Raw genomic sequence first — 9092 nt, 5'->3', positions numbered from 1 at the left:
AGTTGAATTCAATAAAAAATAAAACAGAAGGGCAAAATGGTCATTTTAATAATTCAGCACAACAATTTAGATGTCCCAACCAAACAGCATGTTAAAAATTCAGCTCTTAAAATTTCAGACCCTCTTAGAAATTCAGATCTCTTAAAAATTCAGATTTTAAAAATTCAGATCCTCAGTCATATAAAGATTTATATGTTATTAGCTACATATTATTTGAGTGAGTTTTTTTGGTTCAGTATTCATCATACATGTATCTTAATGCTAAATTACTAATCACTTAATACTTTTAAAAATAATTAAAGTGGTAACAATAAATTCTTATACATTGCATTCCTTACTTAATGTGCACTGAATGACTTTCTGGCATTGTTTAAGTAACAGGTAAGCTGATTAAATGATGGAGCGACAAAGGGACAGAGATGAAGATGATAAATATAAGAGAAGAAGAGATGATGATAGATACAGGAGTGAAAGAGACAGTCAAGATAGGAGGAGGCTCAACAATAAGAGTGATGGAGAAGATGCAGATGGTAGGAGGGGACGAGATAGGAACAAGGAAATTGTAAATGACAGGAACATGAATAGTAGTGATGATGAAGATGCAAATGATATGAGGAGAAGAGATAGGAGGCGTGGTGATGATTATGCTAATGACAGGAGGAGGAGGAGGAGAAGAGATGGATGGAGTGACAATGAATATAAAAGTGATAAAAGGAGAGACAAAAAGAAAGATAAAGGTAGGGATGAGGAAGATGATAATGACAGGAGAAGAAGAAGGAGGGATGATGATGAAGATGGTAATAATAGGAGGAACAAGGAAAAGAATGAAGACATGAGGAAAAGAGGTAGGAGCAAGGACATAAGGAGTGATGATGAAGATGGAAATGATAAGAACAACAGAAACAAGAATGTAGACAAGAAAAGAAGTGATGAACATGATCAAAGTGATGAAGAAGTTGGTGAAATCAGAAAAAAGAATGAGGACAGAAGTGATGAAGAATATGGTGAGATCAGGAAAAGTGGTAGAAATGGGAAGTATGATGATTCGAGTGATAAGGAAGGTGGTGAAATTCGGAAGAGAGGGAGAAAAGGTAAGGATAGAAGGAGTGATGATGAAGATGATCGTAAAGACAGAAGAAGGGAAAGAAAGAATGACAGAAGTGACAATGATGATGATAAATATAAAAGGAGAAGGAATAGGAACAAAGATGAAAAGAATGATGATGAAGATGACAGGAGACAAGATTATAAAAGGGACAGAAAGAGGAATGGTGATCATAAAGAGAGAAGAAGAACTGATAATGATGTGTTAAAGCATAAAGTTGATCAAAATGGGGATAAAGAAAAACCTGATGAAGGTGCAAGATTCAAAAAGCTTGCTGATTTGCAAGAAAGCATGACTAATTTAGGAAAGAGTGGAGGGGTGTATATTCCACCATTCAAGTTGGCCCGTATGATGAGTGAATTTCAAGATAAAAGCAGTATGGAATATCAAAGAATGACATGGGATGCATTAAGGAAGAGTATAAATGGTTTGGTCAACAAGGTCAACGACACAAACATCAAAAACATCATCCCAGAGTTGTTTGCTGAAAATCTGATAAGAGGAAGAGGATTGTTTTGTCGATCATGCATGAAGTCTCAAATGGCATCTCCTCGTTTTACAGACGTTTTTTCAGCTCTGGTTGCTGTTGTAAACAGTGTAGATGACAAGGGCATATAAGAGAAATGACAAGGTGTGAATTGTTTCATCTATCTGACATCTTTTATGAGAATCAGTGTATTTTATATTTATACTGACACCAAGTGTTTTCACAGCCTCAATTACTTGCTGTTGTTAAGTTTATAGCTCATTTGGTCAACCAACATGTAGTTCATGAGCTTATTGCTCTTGAACTACTCACAACTCTACTGGAGAATACCACTGATGACAGTGTAGATGTTGTTGTTGGTTTTGTTACAGAATGTGGATCAATACTTCAGGATCTATCTCCCCGAGGCTTGCATGGTGAGTATTTTTTAATCTTATTTGTCTTCTAAAAGTACAAGCATATTGTTCTTTTCATTTGTCATTGTTGACATTATTGTAACACACACGTTTTGAAATTGTGTTTTATAATGAATAATATTGTGAAATACTTTTTTAAGTTCTAACTGATGGTTCTTACTATAAATGAAGTAAAACTATGCTTATAATCATTCAGAAAGTATTGGAAGTCTTATGAGATTCCAATCAAACGTCAAATGGTAAAATTTAACGAAAATATAAATTTTGGAATAAGTAAAATTTTATTATTGAAAATTTTAGATAATCTCGTTAGAAACTTGTAGGCGAAAACCTCGTCGAAATCCGAGTTATAACGAAGAAGTTATGACCAATCGAAGATCCGCGACAAAACCGACACTGTGCGCCGAATGACGTAAAAAGTGAGTTTTTGATAAACTATTTTTTAGCCTTAGTGATCTAAATTAAAGTCGTAGTATTCATTAAACTGAGAAGTTCGATAAAAATAACGTCAAAATCTGACTTCGTATGAGGAAGTTATGATTTTTCTAAGTTTCAGAATAGCAGTAGACAACTAAAAACTCGAATTTTAGATCGAGTGATATTTAGCCAACATAACCTAAACGAGAATTGAAGGTCTCGTCATTTGTAGTACAACGGTAAAAAGTCTAACGAAAACGGATGTCGGATGAAGAAGTTATGAATTTTTAACGGATTTTCCAGTCCCGGTCTGTTAAAAATAATAATATTAAAATAAATTCAAAATTAGCTGATGAAGTCTAAATGAAAGTTGTAGAGCATAATTTTACCTATGCGTGCGTATAAAGAACATCAAAAATGGAGCCTGTATGCGAAAGTTATAGATTTTAGAAGTTCGGAGCACAAAAATCGAAATAAATGCAAAATCCGAAAAAAATTCGCAAGGCTCAGGTTCGGCCACGTCATTGGATCCTCCCTGCTCGCCCCGTGTCACCGGTTCCTCGCATCCGACGCGTGTCGCGATGACTCCTCGCATCCGAGGCGCTGGACTAATCCGAAGCCGACGCGTGTTGCGCCAGTGTCCGAGCTTCGCTTGAGCCGCGTGTCTTTCTCCCTCGCTGCCACCTAGTTGCTGCTGACGCGCCCTTATGATCCGGCCTCGCATCCTCGCCCTATAAATACAAGGCATGCGAGCCTTGCCGAGTAAAATGGATAAATTGCCAATTTTTCACCCTTTCTCAATATTTTTAGTATTTTGACTTCCCCCGAAGCCCCGATAACATTTCTAACACCCGAAACACGCCCCGAAGTGCCCGTGAAGCCCGGAAAATTTATCTTTTTGGTTTTGAAGCTCTACCTTCGCAGAGCCTGGTTTTCAATAAAGCTCCCGGTTTTCAACATAGAAAGTCATATTTAAAGCCGAAGTGCTGTCCAAATTACTATTTTGACCCCCGTTTAATTCAAGGTGAGTTCAATATATAGGAACAATTGGATGTTATGTGTTATATTTGTTATGTGCTTTTCAGTATTATTATTCTAGGTTATTTTCCCGTATTATTTTATTCGCTATTTTTATAGAAAAAGTAATACCTTTGACCATGTGATCAGTGAAAGGACTTAGATTCACATTGGTACTGGTACGTAGCCTCTGACCATGTAGAGCATGTCTCCGTAAGAGAATGACTTCTATTCTATGGCATTGGCAAATGGTTAGACAGGGCTATAAGCCTGAAATCTACCAAAATGTTAATCCGAAGTTGTATGTCTTCTATGCCATTTGGGTCGAAGCTTTATTGATGTATATCAAGTATGGAAATTGATATGTCTCATTGATTGTATATCTTTGAATCAAGTCGTTGATTGATATGAAAAGTTTGTCACATGATTCACATATGCCTTTGTTGTTCCTAATTTCTCTTTGCTTCTGCCATATTGAAGTATATATATGGCATAACGTTATATTGTATCTATTATTGAACTCACTAAGCGTCACCGCTTACCCTATTAATGTTTAACAATTACAAGAGATAAGTAATCAGTATGATCATATATTGTTCGAAGATTTAGAATAGTTTGTAATTGTACTTGTGTACTTCAGTTTAGGTTTGTATAAATTAAAATATCCTGGGTAGTTATGTAATATATAACACTTTGTAATAGTCCCTTTCTATCCAGTAGTTTGTAACCTCTTTATCAATGCAAAATATTGTTTTTATGAATATGCAAGTAGCATGTTTTGGAGTAACTATATTGCCAAATACGAAAGTTAGGGTCTTTCAATCATTTAACATATTCAACACTCTGTGTACTAAATTATTCAGGAATCTTTGAGCGATTTCGTAGGATTCTTCATGAGGGAGAAATAGACAAAAGGGTGCAGTTCTTGATTAAAGGTCTTTTTGCATTAAGAAAAGCCAAGTTTCAGGTTTAAAATCTAAAATCTTAAAATCTTGTCATATCTTTATTACTATTTACAACTAAAATATATTTTTAATCTCCACCCATGTTATGTTTGCTTTACTACACAGGGGCATCCAGCTGTTAGTCCAGAGTTGGATCTTGTTAAGCTGGAAGATCAGTTGACACATGAAGTATCCCTTCTAGATAAAATCGATCCGGAATTGCCCTAGGTACATAATTTTTTTATTTTATTTAAAAATGAATTTTCTATTATGAATGTTTGGGTATAAACAATATTTGTTGTGCATAGATTTTTTCAAGATGGATCCTGACTTCATTGAGAATGAAAAGAAGTTTGAAGACCTGAAGAAAACAATTCTTGGCGACGAATCTTCAGAAAAAGAAGAAGGTGTTGGGGAGGATTCAGATGATGATGATGATGAAGATGAATCTTCAGAAGAAGAAGAAGACGAAGAGCAAATGAGAATCAAAGATGAAACAGAAACAAATCCTGTCAATCTTCGAGGAACAATCTACTTAACAATCATGTCAAGTGTTGACTTTGAAGAAGCCGGTCATAAACTCCTCAAAATCAAACTCGAACCCGGACACGAGGTAAGAAAAAAATATTTTGTTGGTACGATGGAATGGAATCGTTGATTCCATTCCATTCCAAATTTGACAGAAGTAAAAGTTTGGTTTTGGTTGTACAGATGGAGCTATGCATAATGCTACTGGAATGTTGTAGTCAAGAGAGAACATATCTTCGATACTATGGTCTTTTAGGTCAAAGGTTTTGCATGATCAACAAAGTCTATCAAGAAAATATTGAAAAATGTTTTGTTCAACAATACTCCATGATCCACCGCCTCGAGACTAACAAACTCAGAATGTTGCGAAATTCTTCGCGCATCTCCTCGGGACGGATGCCTTGCCTTGGCATGTCTTGGCTTACATTCGTCTCACTGAAGAAGACACCACTTCCTCTTCCAGGTAACTTCATTTTTACTTTTTAATTATTATTATAATAATTATTAAAAATACCTTTTTACCCCTTTTCTTTTATTGTACGACAGGAGCTGTCTGGGCATCTTGGGATTCGGCTGTTGAACGAGCGGTTGAGTGAGTCGGTGATGCAAGAGGATTTTGAGTCGATTTTCCCGAGAGATAATCCCAAGAACACGTTGTTTTCAATCAATTTTTTTTACTTCCATTGGGCTTGGTGGGATTACTGAGAATTTGAGGGAGTATCTCAAGAACATGCCTCGTCTTATTATGCAACAAAAGCCTGCGTCGGAATCGGATCCGGTTCCGGTTCTGGTTCCGATTTCAGTTCTGATTCTGATTCCGGTTCCGATTCTAGTTCGGGGTCTGAGTCGGAGAGTGAGAGTGAGACTAATCATAAGAGCAGCAAGCGCCGAAAGAAACGTTAGATGCTTTACATGTATTGTTATGTTGAGAAGAAAATGAATATCTGGTTTTTGGTATCTTGTAAGATGTTAATGACTAGTTGTTTTTGGAGGTTTGTTTTATTTGATTGTAACGTTATATGATTTTCAACAAACTGGATCTCAATGTGTAAAATCTGTAATGGTTTTGTGATTTTGTTTTTAAAGAAATTTTTTATGGGATGTTTGAGAGATCAATTTGTTGAGGTTCATACATGGATCAACACAACTCACAACCCAATGACATGTTAAAACTAAAGTTCCTGATGCTATCCATCAACAAAGTATTTATGCAATCAATAAATATTGGAATTTTAGATTTTTTCTTAATATTTCAGGAATTTTAGCCTATGTTGTCTTGTGGGCAATAATGCTAAAACTGATTTAATTAAAAAAAATAAATTAACTATTTAGCGGGGAGTTGAATAGGATTGCAAAAAGGTAAAATGAAATTCTCATTATTATTACGTTTATGTTTATGTCGTTGATATATTATGTATGAGGATTTAACCTTCATTCATTCGTTTAATAAGAAAACTGATAGAGACTTTATTTTTATAATAATAAAATAAAATAAAAATTAGTATCATTTTTTTTGATAATGTGACAACCCAAAGTTTGCTCCATCGCCGTAACTCGTTTCCGTCCATAAAATTAATATTTTTCGAATTGTTTCCGTTTAAGCTTTTAAATTAAGTCATTATTTTTGAGGCTTCTATTATGAATTAATTGGTATCCAAACACGTTAGAAACTCATGAAAACATCCCAAATTATTATTTAGAAAATTATTAGTTACGACAACGTTGAGTTACGGCAAATTAATCGGGTACGACCAAAAGCTCCGTTTAACGTCGGTATCGGGTAGAATTTATCCGGGCCATAAACTCAACCCCTATATAAGGGATTGAGTGACATCATTTTGAAGCTTTTTCTCTCTCTTAAAACACTTTCTCTCACTACTCTCTCTCTAAAAACTCGAGTTTGATCCAAAAACCCCATTTCAAGCTTCAATTTGGTAAGTAATCTATCCTAGCTTGTTGTTAAGCTTTCTTATCATGGAAATCTATGTTTGAATCACCCAAAACACTCAAGAACATGTGTTTATGGTTTAAGAACCCTTCCAAAACCATGAACACCCCTAAAGAGGGTTTTGAAGCCCTAAAACCCTTCCAAATCACTCCTAGTGCTTAGATATGGCTTAGAAACTTGCATGCATGAGCTTAGGACCCCAAAATCTCACCAATTGAGGTATGGACATGAGTTTACGGCCCAAGAACATTCTTGGACCTTAAACCCTCATTCATGGACCATAAACACCTTTTTAAGGTGTTAAATTACCCTTAAACACCTCCAAAGGCTTCCATGAGCTTCCATGAGTGCATAGAACCTTATATTCCTTCATGAGATGCACCAAAACATACACAAATGAATCAAACTTGAGTTTATGGCCCAAGAACACTATTGGACCGTAAACACCCCTCCTTAGACCATAAACACCCCCAAAGGGTGTTAAAGTGCCTTTAACACCTTATATGGCTTGGAATTGGGCCTAGAACTTTGTATGCTTAACCTACAACCACTAAAACCCATGAATCATGGAAAACATGAGTTTACGGTTGTAAACTCATGTGTTTAAGGTAGTAAACTCCCCAATAACATCTTCATAAACCATAAACTCCTTATCCAAGGTCATTTCAAGTCCCGATCACTTCCTAAGCCATGGAATCAACCCTAGAACCTTCCCGTGTGCATTCTAAGACCATTTGGCATCCAAGAACACACCACCCATGAGTTTACGGCCGTAAACTCATGGGGATATGATCATTGGACCATAAAATCCCCTAAGGGCTTATTCTTGAAGAGTAAACTCCATAATTAGGCCTTACACACCCTTAGATGCCACCTGGGTCACTCCGAACACTTGATTTGAAATGTTTTCGCGCCTCAAATTGTTTATTCATTTTAAATAGTAGATCAAGGTATAATTAGATACATTTTATGTATCTCTTCATATTACATAGGAATCTTGTGCGTTTGCAAGCCCCGAACTGACGTTTAGCATCCGAACCGACACGTTCCTCGACTGGTGAGTTCATACCCCTACTCTTTTTCCGTGTTTTTCAAATGTTTTCAAGGGGAATACAAGCAAAATTACAAGGAAATCTTGTACTCAAACTTATTATTTCAGTTCAAATGTTTATATTCTGTATGTTTTTAATATCGAAAACCGTATTAACCAATAATTCGAATTGCAGAGTTAGCGTTCAGATTAATCATAGATTTCTTGATAAAGTGTTATAATCTATGTTATATCTCATAATCTACGAAGAATTCATACTAATCATTAATTAGGAATATTACTAATAAGATACGCCCTCGGATAGTAATAGAATGATGAAAGTACAACTAGGAATAAAACGAATACGAATAATACGAATACGAATAAAAGGAATACGAAAGTACGCCTTTGGATATCGACAGAGTTTCGAAAATACTGCTAATTAAAGTAGATATTCGACATTCGAGTGTAGGATAACTAGGATAACAAAATACCTAATTAATATAACAAGTATGATAGATACTAGGGCATAGCATTCTGAACCAAGAACTAACCATGACTTTAGGAAAATAAGGGTTTTTCCTGGGATAACGAATTGTTCCTAACGAAATTGTAGAATAAACGAATAACGAATTCTCTTATAGGAAAATTGATGGGTTTGAGCCATAAGAACATTCATATGTGCACATACAAACCCTAATGCTTGGATCTAGGTTTCTCTAATTGAACATGCATTGCATCCAAGACTTCTAATGATAATTCTAGTATAATAACATAAGAAATCAAATTTGGAAGATTACCTTGAATCACTTGCTTGAATCTTCTTGTCCTTGGAGCTTTAGAGTCACAAGTGTCACTCCTCTAATGGCTTACAAACACCAACTTAGCAAGAGGATTATTAGAGAGAGAGGGAGGAGGGCAAGAAATCGTCCAAGGTTTCTTCAAAGGCAAGAGTGCCGATTTCCTTGACCCCAAGGGTCTATTTATACTAGTGAGGCTCCTAGTGTTTCACCCTTAAACCCTAATTGGATAACTTAGGCCCTAAGCAATCCAATCTCCTTATGATAAGCCTTGGACGATTTCTAGGTCTATCCTAACCTTAAAATCGTACACCCCTTATCTATTAAGGATAATAGCCTAAAGTACAACTATCATACAATTGACAGTTTATGCCCCTTTATTCAATTAATCTCTTTAAGT

The 9092-nt window shown here is 35.6% G+C and overlaps 1 non-coding gene across 1 annotated transcript; it reads left to right on the top strand.

Moving 5' to 3' along the window:
* Nucleotides 1–293: 293 nt before the first annotated feature.
* On the top strand, nucleotides 294–5976 carry LOC111877209 (uncharacterized). The gene is made up of 7 exons (XR_006185742.2): nucleotides 294–1736; nucleotides 1819–2008; nucleotides 4306–4409; nucleotides 4513–4612; nucleotides 4692–4999; nucleotides 5098–5380; nucleotides 5439–5976. It is a non-coding gene; the product is annotated as an uncharacterized LOC111877209 (transcript).
* Nucleotides 5977–9092: the final 3116 nt, after the last annotated feature.

This window comes from Lactuca sativa, chromosome 8 (assembly GCF_002870075.4).
Source record: "Lactuca sativa cultivar Salinas chromosome 8, Lsat_Salinas_v11, whole genome shotgun sequence".
NCBI classification, from domain to species: Eukaryota; Viridiplantae; Streptophyta; class Magnoliopsida; order Asterales; family Asteraceae; genus Lactuca; species Lactuca sativa.
Note: the sequence above shows the minus strand (reverse complement) of the source record. Positions and strands in the feature narration are given on the sequence as shown.